The 13,783-nt window shown below is 44.5% G+C and overlaps 1 pseudogene; it reads left to right on the plus strand.

Moving 5' to 3' along the window:
• The first annotated feature begins 2,179 nt into the window (after nucleotides 1–2,179).
• LOC147688543 (uncharacterized) lies at nucleotides 2,180–4,333 on the plus strand (annotated as a pseudogene).
• Nucleotides 4,334–13,783: the final 9,450 nt, after the last annotated feature.

The raw sequence follows: 13,783 nt of genomic DNA on the forward strand, positions 1-13,783 counted from the left end.
GTTCAGGATGGGCGGCCGATCCTTTTCTAAAGCAGCTGCAGTCCTTTGGAACAACCTACCCCCTGACCTTCATCTGACAGACAGTCATCTGCTCGTCAGAAAGAAAATCCAAAACCACTTTGTATCCCAGATACTGATCTTTTTAAGACCAACCTGAATTGCACTAATCCCCATCCTAGCTTTGTGATGTCCTTCGGGATGATTGATGCACTCTATAAATATATTGAAATACAAATACAAACACACAATAGGAGGAACAATGTACGAATAATATGTCTTCCATATGGAATGAAAGGGTATGGCATGATAGTCTTCTTTGAGTCCTGGTTGAAGTCGGTGGTGGCCCTTCTATGCCCTGGAAAGAGCTCATCAAGTACCAGCACGACCGTCAGGCCCAGGATGCCCTCCCAGGCCTAAAATTGCTAAGCTAATGCACTACAAAGACAGAAATGCGCTGTTGCAGCAGCCACAGAAGGTACGTCCTTTCCGGGTGGGAAACGGTTAGGACACATTGTGCCCATACTTTACTGCAGCGGTGCAAACCAAACAAGCCTTCCTCTTAGAAGGGAAGTGGATACTCCATGAGTAGGGTATTCAGTAGGCCCGTATATTTCTAGCTAAATTTAAAATTGCGCTGGATGGTCACTCCCACTTCTGCCAGAACCCTGATGAATCTTGGGCCTGGTTGGAAATGCACCGTTCAGGGTCTGTCAAAAATGTGCAATTGTCCTAATTACTTCTTGGGCTGATGCAGCTGTGCATTGGAAGCCTGCCTTTGTCTTTTCTCCTCATTGCCACCTTATGGATTATAGGGTGGATATATTAAGTTTTATTAACTTATTGACCTGCATAATTTGGATGGCCAGCTGTTGCTGGGCTGCTCTGGGGATGTGGAGTAGAAAAGACTGGTTTCTTTTATTGTCCTATGCTGCTTCTTTCGCTGATATGACAGTACTATATAACGGGGCTGTTGGGTCAGGGGAAAGAATTTTGGAAGGGTCCTTCATTAGATTGCCATGTGACTGTTCCTATGACTAACACATTCAACAACTACAATCTGATGACATGGAACATATGTGGCATGGGTTTCGTGACCAAACATCACAAAGTCCTGATGTACCTTAAAAGTCATGTTGTACATATGGCCCTACTTGAGGAATCGCACCTCATGGTTGCAGAAGCTGATTGCCTCTGCCGGTGGTGGCTGGGTCAGCTCCATGCTACTAGATACTGGCCCTTTGCAAGGGGACGCTGCTCTGGGTATGGGTGGTAAACGCTTTTGAGCCAACTGCAATTGACATAGAGAAAGAGGGCTGACTTGTCCTGGTGGAGGGGTGGCTTTGCAGAAAACATCTGGTGCTGGGCAGAGTTTATGCGCCAAACCATGATCAGACCTCGTTTCTTCATACTCTCTCGACATGATTAGCTCATCTGACAGGGTCGCTGTGCCTTATTGGAAGTGATTTTAATTGAGTTTTAAACATGTCCTTGGACCGCTCAAATCTTCCACTCCCAGGGGCAGCAGCCCATAGAGCAGCAGCTGGTTTGGCCTCTTGGATTACATACTGGGAAATGGAGGACCCCTGGCGTACTCCATATACCAGACAGGGAGTATTCTTTCCTCTCAGGCACGTACCAGGTCCACATGAGAATTGATCGCTTTGCATGCTCCAAGTCCCTTAATAGTTGCATATTGCACACATAATTCTTGGTCCACACCCTGTCAACACATGGCCTTCTACTTTTGATGATACAGCCAGTGGATGAATGTCCACTTATTAAATCATTGCAGCTAAGCCCAACTTCCCTTGAGGACGCCGTCTTTAGAGACTCCCTCACAGTTAGAATCACTGTATACTTCGCCACTAACCCAGGATCAACATAAAGTCGTGGCCCAGAAAGGGAGACTTTTTAGGTCCTGGTGAGGGGACACTGCCTGGGGAAATCAGTGGGTATTTGACAAGACATAGAGAGGGATGTCGATACATTTTCTCTGTGTTGAAGAGGCAAGATGGCGGCTGCCCCCTAGACCGCTGTGAGACGCCCTCTGACCAGTGCCTTAATCTATGGGCTAGGAGGTGTTTTGGTAGAAAATGGAACCTACGGAAAAGAGACGCTATACAGAGCAACTTTGAAAAGTTTGAAGATATCACTACATCTGGAACAGAGGACATAAATAATGCATGGAACCTACCCGGCAGGATTAGCTGATCCACCATCTTTAACAGGGTGGTCCCGCTCACATCTACATCTGGTAGCCTCGGTTCTCGGCTTTGCAGTGCTGAGACTCTTTTCGCAGCTCCAAATAAGCAAGGACCCTGCCAGTGTTCAGAACGAAGGTAGCAAAATACAGAAACAATCCACCTTCGTGTCGGAGATGGACTCTGCTGGCCTCACTGAACAGATGGCCCCAAAAAATGCAGCAGCGGTCGCAGCCGCTTCCAAAACTCGAGCGGCTAAACAAACTCTTCGCGACCTAAAACTGGCAGCGAGACGCGCTGGTGGCTCTGTGACAGATGAAGTTATTGGCCCCGATGTTGCACAATTGCAGACATACCAGAAGCGTCCTAAGGTGGCAAAAACTCCTACCACACCAGGCCCGGGCCCGGGCCCCTCGTTGGTGGATCTACTTCGAAAAACGCCCGCTGGTCCCGCTCCTGCAGTGATTGCTCCCTCCCCCTCCGCACACCACGCACTAAGCGGGACGCTGATTGCAGCGGCTCCCGCAGCTCTCACCAATGCGGATTCACCTTCTGTTTCTCCTGCAGCATCAGCCTCGGCCTCTGGAGCGGGTGTCTCAACAGAAGCTGACCCAGCCGCACTGACACAGGGGACTGCATACGCCCGGGTGAATGGGGGACCAACGGACATACCAGGTGTGCCTGGTACAGAAACAATTCCAGAAACAATTCCAGCAAAGCCAACAACGCAAGCAGCACCAGCAGATGGGCATGGACCAGCGCAGGGGGATCAGGAACTGATCCAGAAGGAAGGTAGGCCTGCAGTTGAATCGCACCTAACACAGGCTACTGCTACATCCACCCTCCATAATGTCATATCTTCTCTGAGCCTCAATACCACAGCACTAAATCCAGGGCAGCCCCAGACGACTATCTCGCCTCCTGAAACTTTCTCTCCTAGCCTAATTGATGAGGATGCCAGCTCTCTGCAGTATCTAAATAACGAGCAGGTCTTAACGGTCCCTCCGTGTGATCTTAAAGGGGGGACGGGCATAGCTTCGGATACAGACAAGGAACCGTCTGAGTTTTTTACTCTCTCTGAGGGGCTTGAGGATCCCAGATGGTCTCAAGACCTGGACACAGACTCAGACTCCCATTCCTACTCTGATCTTCATACTGGCTCTAACATTAGCTCACAGGAAAGCGACCCTGATGCTGCCACAGGCGAATCCAGAGATAGGAGGCATACAGTGCTAAGAAAGAAAAGAAGCCATCACGGCGCCGATGGTTTGCTCTAGTACTATTCTCCAGCAACAGCTTCCAGCTCGCAGGATCCCTCCTCTAGAGTCCATACCGAAGGCACTCCCTCTCTTGAGCAGCAAAATGCCACTTTAACATCTGTTATGGACACGGTGCTTCAAGCGATAGCTTCCCATAGAGAACAGACCTCCAAGGATGGGCGTAGGGCTCAACAAGCATTACACAAAGTTCAAGGCGTAGTGCGTAAACTCTCCAAATCAGTTGCAGCCTCTAATGCAAGATTGATCGATATGGAGGATCGCATAGTAATTAATGAAGCTGAAGCCACTGTTGTTAAAGAGCAAGTAGATGCTCATGATGCAGAACTTAAGGACGTTAGGTGGAAACTGGAGGAAATGGAAAATCGTATGCGACGCAATAACCTCTGAATACTGTGTATTCCGGAAAAAATTGAGGGTGACAATATACGCATATTTGTGATCCAGTTATTTAAGGATACATTTCCCGAATTGCCCACATGGAACTGGGAGCTAGAAGTCCAACGCGTCCACAGAACACCGTTTACATTAAGGGCTTCAATCTCGCAGGGCAAATATCCTAGGGCAATCTTAGTATACTTTGGAAATTTTCTTCTCCGTCAAGCTATTGCTGGGAAAGCAAGACCAGATGCCCATCGATCTAGAGGTGAAATCTCATACTTTGTAAGGCCTGATTTCTGCCACACTACAGTGGAGCGGAGGTGGCGGCTCCGTCAACTGATTAAGCCCTTTCTGGAGAAAAAGACTCAGGTTTATCTGAATAATCCAGCCACGCTTAAAGTTATCTATAAGGGCCAAGCCAAGTTCTTCACCTCGGAAATCAAAGCAAAGGACTTCCTAGACAGTCTGAACTAAAGCCACATCTAATCATTTCTTTATGACATCGGGTCTTATTTTGCAAACTTGGTGGAATTAAATCCAACCGATCGATATACAAGTCTAGGATCTAGAAATCTATTTGATTCTGGGAATAGTTGTAAAAGTATCTTTAATGGTATTACATATACGATAATTCTAGACATTTCCTAACCGGTTCTGCGACTATCTAGCCTCCCAGACTCAGATTCAGAGGTAGCTGGCGCCTCATCTGTACTGATTGTTTCTGATAAGGTCTTTAATGTTCTTTATAAAGGTCCTATATAAGGTTCCATTCTCTTTTTATTCTTATATTTGTTTCTATTTGTTTTGCACCTCTTTTTTAGCCCAACTAAGGATTGTAAGAAGATATAAGATTTATATGTGTGGCACTGGGTAGGGGTGTCTCTCCATCACAACAGACTCTTGTTAGAGTCTAAATGCCTCATTGGGTGGCTTGTGGGGGGAGTGGATTGGGGTGGGGGATGGTAGGAAAGGGGGGGGTGGGGGGGGGAAATGTAAAAAAACTGAGCAAATTCATTCGAAAGGTAAAATATGTACAAAGACTCTATCTTGATTGGTGCCAATATGGCAGAAAGCAAAGAACCAGTATAAAATACAAGGTTAGCTGTTATTTATGTGATCAATATATTAAAACCTGGATAGGCTTTCATCATGTTAAATGGGGAGAGTGAGTCTATGTACGTGGAATGTGGCAGGCCTTAATGATAGAAGCAAAAGGGCTCAGCTATTTCAGCTAACACGTCAGAACCCAGTAGATATACTGTGCCTGCAAGAAACACACATCGAAGTTGCTGACAGAGAATTACTTAAATTACCTGGGTACAACCTCATGGTAGCCACATCCCAATCATCTAAAACCAGAGGAGTAGCTATTTTAGCTAATCCTATAATGGGTCACCCGACTCGCAGATTGGCTGATAAATTCGGTAGATGGGCCATAGTTCAGCTAAAATTCGGCCTCACGATATGTGCAATATATGGTTCAAACCTCGATGATCCTACTATTTTTCAGGAGCTAGAAATCGAATTTGCCTCCTGGACAGGCCCTTTAATTTTTTGTGGGGATTTTAATATTGATGTAGGAGTGCTCGTCGATAACCGCTTGTCCTTAGGTTATAAAGGGCGCAAACCAAAAGTATTTAATGCACTAAGGCAGCTGATGGAAAGTCATAACTTACTGGATGTGTGGGATCTGTCAAGTAAAAACATAGATGGTTACACATATTTTTCTCATCCCCACAACAAATATGTCCGAATTGACTACGTTATGTCATCTTTAGAGGGTTTGGCTATTATTGATATAATTAAATCCCCCAAAACAATTTCGGACCATAATGCACTTACCTTCACCTTTGACACTACCAAAATGGTAAAACCAAAGACCCAATGGACCTTTGATAGAAGACTCTTGGTCAATCAGGAATATATAACACACATTAAAAGATGGGCTCAAGGTTTTTTCGATTGTAATCGGTTTAGTGCGTCAAGAACAACTGTCTGGGACTGTTTTAAAGCCGCATTAAGGGGTGAAACTATTTCATTTGTAGCTAATAAAAGGAAGAATGAGGATAATATCAATGCACAGCTCATGCAAGAACTTTCCGATCTTGAGACCCATCATGCCACCCAGATAGGTCAGGGTGACTCAACCTCAGAAACCCTCAAAAAAATACTGATTCTAAAGAATGAAATTAATAATTCTTTAATCCAGAAAGCTGCCGAAACCTATCAGGCAAATAAAACCAAGCTATACGAATCAGGGGAAAATGTTGGTAGACAGCTAGCACTACGGACACGCCAAAAACAATCATATAGTAACATAAAGATGATTGAATTTGAGGGTAAGGAATACACATCCACGCAGGATATTGTAAATGTATTCCAAAAATACTATCAGAAACTTTATCATAGTGATGTTTCATACTCTGATGCTGATATTACAACATTTTTGAACAGCTGGCTCCCAGATCAAGACTCAAGCACTATGATTGATGATAGGGTCAAAGAAAATCTGGACAGAGAAATCACCGTTACGGAGGTAGAGATTGCCTTATCCGAACTCGCCAATGGTAAAGCGGCAGGCCCTGACAAAATTCCCCTAGATTTATATAAAATCCTAGGTAATCAAATAATACCCTTTTTATTAGATTTGTTTCTCGGAGTACAGTACCACTCAACTCCACCGGACTCCTGGAAACAAACAAATATAGTAATCTTCCACAAAAAAGGAAAACCATCTCACCTCCCTTCATCATATAGGCCCATATCCTTGATAAACTCTGACTCAAAGCTTTACGCCAAAATACTAGCTAATCGGCTGAGCGGGGTCATCAAACATCTCGTATCCCCTTGGCAACACGGCTTTATTCCCGAAAGGGAACTACAGATCATACCCGGAGAGCCATTACCCTTTTTGATATCATGGGCGCCACGGGTGGCGAGATGTCGATGATTCTTCTCGATGCCGAAAAGGCTTTCGATCGTGTATCATGGCAGTTTCTTTGGAACATCTTGGAACGAAAGAATTTTGGAAACAACTTTCTCAAAGCCATTAAAGCCATATATACCAACCCTAGGGCAAAAATCTCTATATGCAGTGCTGAGTCAGAGTTTATTGAGGTACAAAGAGGTACACGGCAGGGGTGTCCATGCTCCCCGATATTATTTGCCTTATGCATAGATCCCCTCATTCAGAAACTTTTTTTGACACCCTCAATCCAACCAGTTAATGTAGGCTCATATTCCACCAAAGTCATGGCATACGCCGATGACGTTGCCGTCATAACCACCAATCCTGCTGATGCAATTCGGGAAATTGAATTAGTTACCCAGGCCTTTGGCACCTACTCAGGATATTCCCTAAATAGGGATAAAACTATGGTATTAGCTACTAAAAATATTCAATATGAAAGTCCTCTTAAAGTTAAAGAGGCTACATATTTAGGAGTATGCCTCTCTACTGAGGTGGATAAAATTAGCTATCTGAACTATACTCCCCTTATTGATAAAATTAAAAAAGACCTTAAAAGAATAGACAACCTACACCTATCTATAATAGGAAGGGCAAACTATATAAAAATGAATATTTTTCCACGGATTCTCTACCTTTTTAGAGCAATCCCGTTGCTGGCTGGAGCTAACTTCATTAAGACCATCGATTCTACCATCTCTAAATTTATGTGGAGTTATGGTAAGATAAGAAGAGCCCTCCCTCTGTTGTTGTTACCTCATGACAGAGGAGGACCAGCTATACCTAACCTAAAACTATATCTGTGGGCAACATTAATTCAATCTATGGATCCCCTACTGACTGGTAAAACAATTATCTCATTGCCCCCAGATTCATACATTCCTTCGATTTATGAACTCAGCCTTGGGGATAAGTATAAGGGGTTATTCTTAAGGCAGGTAGAGTCCTCGTATTATAAAAAAATTAAACTGAAGATAGTTCTAGATGCATGGGCTGTGTGGAAAGCTATTTCTAAATACCTATCTATTCCCACTTTTACAAAATATACCCCTTTGTGGCATAGCAAGATTATCTCCCCCTCTCTTAATGATACTACCTCGCAGAGATGGGAGCGTCTAGGTATCAGCACAGTCGGTGACTTTTTAGGACATAATATCCCCACCTCTTTTGAATCTTTCCAAGAAAAATACTCCATTCCCACTTATGACTTTCTCAAATTTTATCAAATATTGTCGAGCATTCGCAACATTATACCAACAACTGTATTAGATAATTTGCCACTTCTTGAAGTTATAGGTAAAAAATCAACAAGAATAGGGGCTCTTTATCAGATGTTGTTGGCTAAAACCCCTGATGATCTTGAACGAACCGAACAATCTTGGGCCGTAAAATTAGCAAACCCCAATGTTGATATTGATCTCTCAATTGCTCTTTCGGCAAAATACTTTATAGCCTCTAACCTAAAAGCACAATACTATAGAGTTTTATACAACTTATACTACACTCCAGCAAAATGATTTGCCTGGGGTCTCCGGTCCGACGATAACTGCCCAAGATGCAAACAACCATTGGCCAATTTATTACATATGTTCGCTGAATGCTCGGAACTGACAAGGTTAAAGGCCATGATACTGGAGTTTTGGGCCCAGGTCTTCGGACATCAGATAAGAGACTCATTAACTCTGTATATATTAGGCCAAAATGACTCTTTGGGTCATAATAGTGAGGAACAAGCGGTTGTTTTTCTGGGGTATGCCGTTTTCCGTATCATTCTGGCAGCTCGATGGAAAGACCCGGAACCCCCTACTTTTCGGATGTGGCTAAGTCGATTCCTCGCAATTTATAAACAAGAAATTGCAATATATGCTACTAGAGGTAGAAATGTAAGAGCAGTTGGAGCACAGATCTGGTACCCTATCTCTAGGTGGTATACTAATGGGAGGGGATATTCAGATCCTGCCAGTGATTAAATAATTTGATATTTTTTCTTGTTTACCCGGCTTCTTCTTCTCTATCCCATTAGGCTGTATTCTTTTCTCCTTTCTTTTATATTTCTCTCCTTGTCTACTGCTATTATACCATTGATACCTTATATGTTTTTTTATACTATTTCTGTTACTCAAGTTATGATATGAAATGATACATTTTGTATTTTGTCTTTCTCCGGGAATTTGTACTGCGTCTGAATTTACCAATAAAAATTTAAAAAAAATAAAAATAAAAAATAAACATACATTTCCTAAGGCACGTTATAAGCATTAATTTCATTACTCTGCATACCTGAATAAACAAACTACATGTGCAAACTTTAATATGGTGCACGTTGAACCCTAATGCGCTTTTATACGTGAACTGATTCCTTATGCAACATCTAAAATACTCCTTCAACTAAACACTACATTGCTCTTCAAAAATGATATTTGTCTTCGCACTAATATATTCTGCTTTAGTACTAAAATTCTAATGACCACACCTTAATACATTCCTCTAAAAATGTGGGTGCTGGCTATGAGTGATTATGATGCACCCCTACAAATTTCAGAGAAACTTGGCGCTCTATCAGTATCTAATGAGCAGCTGGTGAAGGGAGACCAGGCTGGGACAGTTGAACAAGTTAGAGGTCAGAGTAATCCCATGCTAAATAATTTACCACTAAGAACATTCAGCCACATGCATCAAGCTAAAAACCGGTCGCAAACGGGCAGATTCTCAGAAACTGCCCCTTTGCGACCGGTATTTTTGTATAAAAAAAAAGAAAAAAAAAAAAGAGAGGGATGTCAGGAAATTGGAGGATGATCTAAAAAATGTGGGCATCATCTTTGATGACGCCCTATCTATGCAGAATCAAGTACGTTCTTTATGCGGGAAAGGCTTTGCTACATTAAAACTCTTTAAAATAATTTTTCCCTGGATTCCTTTAAACTGTAGGAAAACGGTGACACAAGCACTTCTTGTGAGTAGGCTGGACTACAGCAATGCACTGTATGTATGTATCTTTTCCCCAGACTCCAAGTGGTCCAAAACGCTCCTGACAAACTGTAGCAAAAGTAGATACAGTTCAGCATCCTTTTGCATGAAGGAATTACACTGGCTACCAGTACGTCAAAGAGCCAGCTTTAAGCTCATGTGCTATGCACATAGAACTTAATATAAGACTGAGTGGTACAAAAGGGGGTGGTGATGGATGGAGCATCTGAACCAGTCAAGCACTCACACCCAGTCAACAGATCTGGGTTTAATCCATCACCGTTCTTTAGCCCACTCTGCCACCCCAGTTCAGACATGGCCATATGCAAATCAGACTGATCCTGTGCCTCATGGGAACAGTCCAGCCCGAACTGCCAAGCCATGACTTTCCTGGAAATGGAAACAAGCTTCTGAGGACTGGTTTCTGGCATTTCAGCCGACTTCAGCCCGGCTTGCTTGAAACCAGTGGCAAAGTGAGCAAGGGACTCACGTCTGAGCATACCCTGCCAACTTATGGCGAACAAAGCGGTACAAAAGGGGGTGGTGATGGACGGAGCATCTGAACCAATCAAACACTTACACCCAGTCAACAGATCAGGGTTTAATCCATCACCGTTGTTTATCCCACTCTGCCACCCCAGTTCAGACATGGCCATATGCAAATCAGTCTGACCCCGTGTCAAGCACTCCGTCCATCACCCCCATTCGTATCGCTTTGTTCGCCCTAAGTTGGCAGGGTATGCTCAGACGTGAGTCCCTTGCTCACTTGGCCACTGGATTCAAGATAGCCTGGCAGATTAGGATTATGAAGCCGAAACCGGTCCCAGGATGCTTGTTTCCGGTCCAGGGAAGACATGGCTTGGCAGTTCGGGCTGGACTGTTCCCATGAGGCACAGGGTCAGACTGATTTGCATATGGCCATATCTGGACTGGGGTGGCTGAGTGAGCTAAAGAATGGTGATGGATTAAACCCAGATCAGTTGACTGGGGGTGAGTGTTTGATTTGCTCAAGCGCTCCGTCCATCACCCCCTTTTGTATCGCTTAATATGAGACTAGCCAACAAATCCTACAAGGCGAATTAGATTTTCATGTACCCTTACGTAATTTGAGATCTTGCCAACAGGTAGTGGTTACAGTCAAACGCACGACTAAAGTCAGGATGAGTGACCGATCTTTCTCAAAATCGACAGCGGCCCTCTAGAATAAACTCCCACTTGAACTATGCCTGACTGAAGACTATGTAATATTCAGGAAAAAGCGAAAAAACCTTTTTGTTCCCCAGATACTGATTTACCAAATAGAACTCCTACAATTGCCTGCACTGCACTCTGCTCAGTCTTAGCGCTGTGCTGTCCCTTGCGATGAATGTCACACTCTACAAGTATTCTAAAAATACAAATCTCCATGTGCTGGATAATAAGGAGGCTGGGAACCTGGAAGCCCTTTGCAGTTGCCGGAGACACGCAATGATATAATGTGGCTCTGGAACAGCTGTGATGCCATGATTATAAAAATAACATAATCCAGGTACATGAAGACGAAAGAAAGTCAGGACAACTCCTTGCCTGGTTGGCTCATGTCATGTGGAGAGTAGTGGCACCCCATCACTCACCTAGTGTGAGCTGATGGGACAATCATCTTCCAGCCAAAACATATTAATGAAACATTCAGCTCTAATTATGTGTCCCTCCATTGCCCACCAGATCTAGGCCTCCTGGCAACATTGGATTCCTTCTTGGATGGACTCCAACTTTTGTCTGTCCCTCAGGTGGAACAAGAACCACTAGGTGCTCTAGTGTCACATGGAGGTTTGTAATGCCATCAAAACCATGGCAATTGTTAAGATTCCTAGTCTCGAAGGACTCCCCTTGGAGCTCTACAAGGTGCTTGCGTGTAAAGTGGGACCTAAATTTGCAGAAATGTATGCAGAAACGTACGAGACAGGTATTCTCCCAGCATCCACTAAGGAGGCATTGGTGGTGCTCCTGCCCAAATCTACCTCACAGGATGTAGCTCCCTCATACTTCCAAACCCCTCTCTATGCTTAACTATGACTTCAAAATATTCAGTAAAATATTAGTGTCTCAGTTGCATGCCCTGATTCATGGAGACCAAAACTGATTCATACCAATCTGCAATACCTCTCACAACCTCTGTAGACTTTATTCAATCCTGTATGCCCATGATCAGCCACCTGACTCCACTGCAGTGATTGTGTCTGTGGACCTTGAAAAGGCCTTGACACAGTGCGTTGGGGCTTCATGGAGGCCACTATGCATCTCATGAGGTGGAGAAGTGTGGCTCAATGGTTAGAGCGGCAGACCTTGATGCAGAGCGCTGGCCAGGGACCAGGGTTCGATTCCTGCCTCGGCGGGATCGGGCTTAAATTCCTCTGACCGGATATTCTCGCCTCAGTGCCGAATCTAAGCATGGGCCCCACGCTGCAACTCTGGGCAATAGCTTGCTTAGTCTCCACAACGGCCCCCGATGCACAAGGGATGCCTGGTTTCACCATGGGATGCCCAGGAGTGGACACCTCACAAGGAAAAGCCAGGAGGGGTTCCCTTGTGGTAGGAGTACAAGCGCCGGGATGCTTACGGGTTACTGTTCGCGCTATACAAATACAACACATTTACATTTACAGTTGCAAACTGGGTGAGATGGTCATACTACTCTATACCCACCCAATAGCTAGAGTTAAAACAGGGTTAACAATTTTGGGAGCACTAGACAGGGTTACCCCTGGCTGTAGGTACACTGGCAGAAATTTTAAGAATGGAGGGAATAGATTGGGGCATTATTCTTGATGGTTTGGTTCATGTTATTTCACTATATGCAGATGACCTGCTTATTTACATCAGAGACTGGATAAGTGATATTTCCCAGGTCTTGAGGAATTTGAAAGGTGCTCCGGTCTCCGGATAAACTGGAATGAAACGTCTGTTTCCACTGATCGCTGGATCAGACCCCCTACTTCTTGCCCACTTGACATACTTTTAGTTCCCTAAACCTTTAAATATTTAGACGTCCAAGTATTCCAAGAAGAGGACGATCTCCAGGAGGAGAAACTAGGTGGCCATCCGGTCCCTGAAATCCTGTGTTTCATTTTGGCACACCCTCAGGCTACCAACTATGGAATGTATTGCACTCACCAAAATAGTCATGCTCCTGAAGCTTCCTTACTCTTCGATCAACCTCCTGCTGAAAATTCCAGTGGCCTGGTTTCTGAAGCTTGATGGACTCCTGTGGGAATTGATTTGGGATAGAGGATGTCACAGGGTTTCATTAGCTACCCTTCACAGACCCCCACCTGAGGGCTGCCAGACTTTGAATTGTATTTTCTTGCAGCCCAGCTTCAGTGGATCACAAAATGGCTTGATGGAGTAGGCTTGTTATCAGACCTCGGTCAGTTGGGCATTAAATCCAACCAGAGTCTACTGTAGGCTAAACTGGTGGTCCCAGCTTTAGGGATTCCCTGCCCAGGTATCCTTGTGTCCAGTGCCCTGGCCTGCTGGTGGCGCGGGCTGTGGTGTACTGGTACAGTGACCTTGTATGCCCCTGAACTCCCATTGGTAGACCTCCCTCATGACGATATACTGACTTTCTTTACTGCAGGGCAAATGGACTCCTGGATGGAGGCAGGGTTGGTAACCCTGGGATACTTCTTTCAGATGTTTTAATGCCCTTTAGAGACCTGGAGGACAGTCAGGCCTGCCAGAGGAACAACTTCTTAACCACAAAGCGCTTACACATGCTTTACAGGACCTATGGGGAGATGTGAGATGTGGGAGCAGAACCTCCCATGCCTGTAGTCCTTTAGTCCTTTAGTTACTCCGGACCCAGGGAACGGGCCCTCACCTATTCATGTGGTTTTCTAAGGCTCTAAATGGGCTGGTTAATAACCTTTTGGATGCACTTCGGGTTCACTGGGTGGCAGACTTGGGTGAAGACATGACAGACACTGAACTTTGAGGGAGATTGCATATCC

The sequence above is a fragment of the Lissotriton vulgaris genome, chromosome 10 (assembly GCF_964263255.1).
Source record: "Lissotriton vulgaris chromosome 10, aLisVul1.2, whole genome shotgun sequence".
Taxonomy (NCBI): Eukaryota; Metazoa; Chordata; class Amphibia; order Caudata; family Salamandridae; genus Lissotriton; species Lissotriton vulgaris.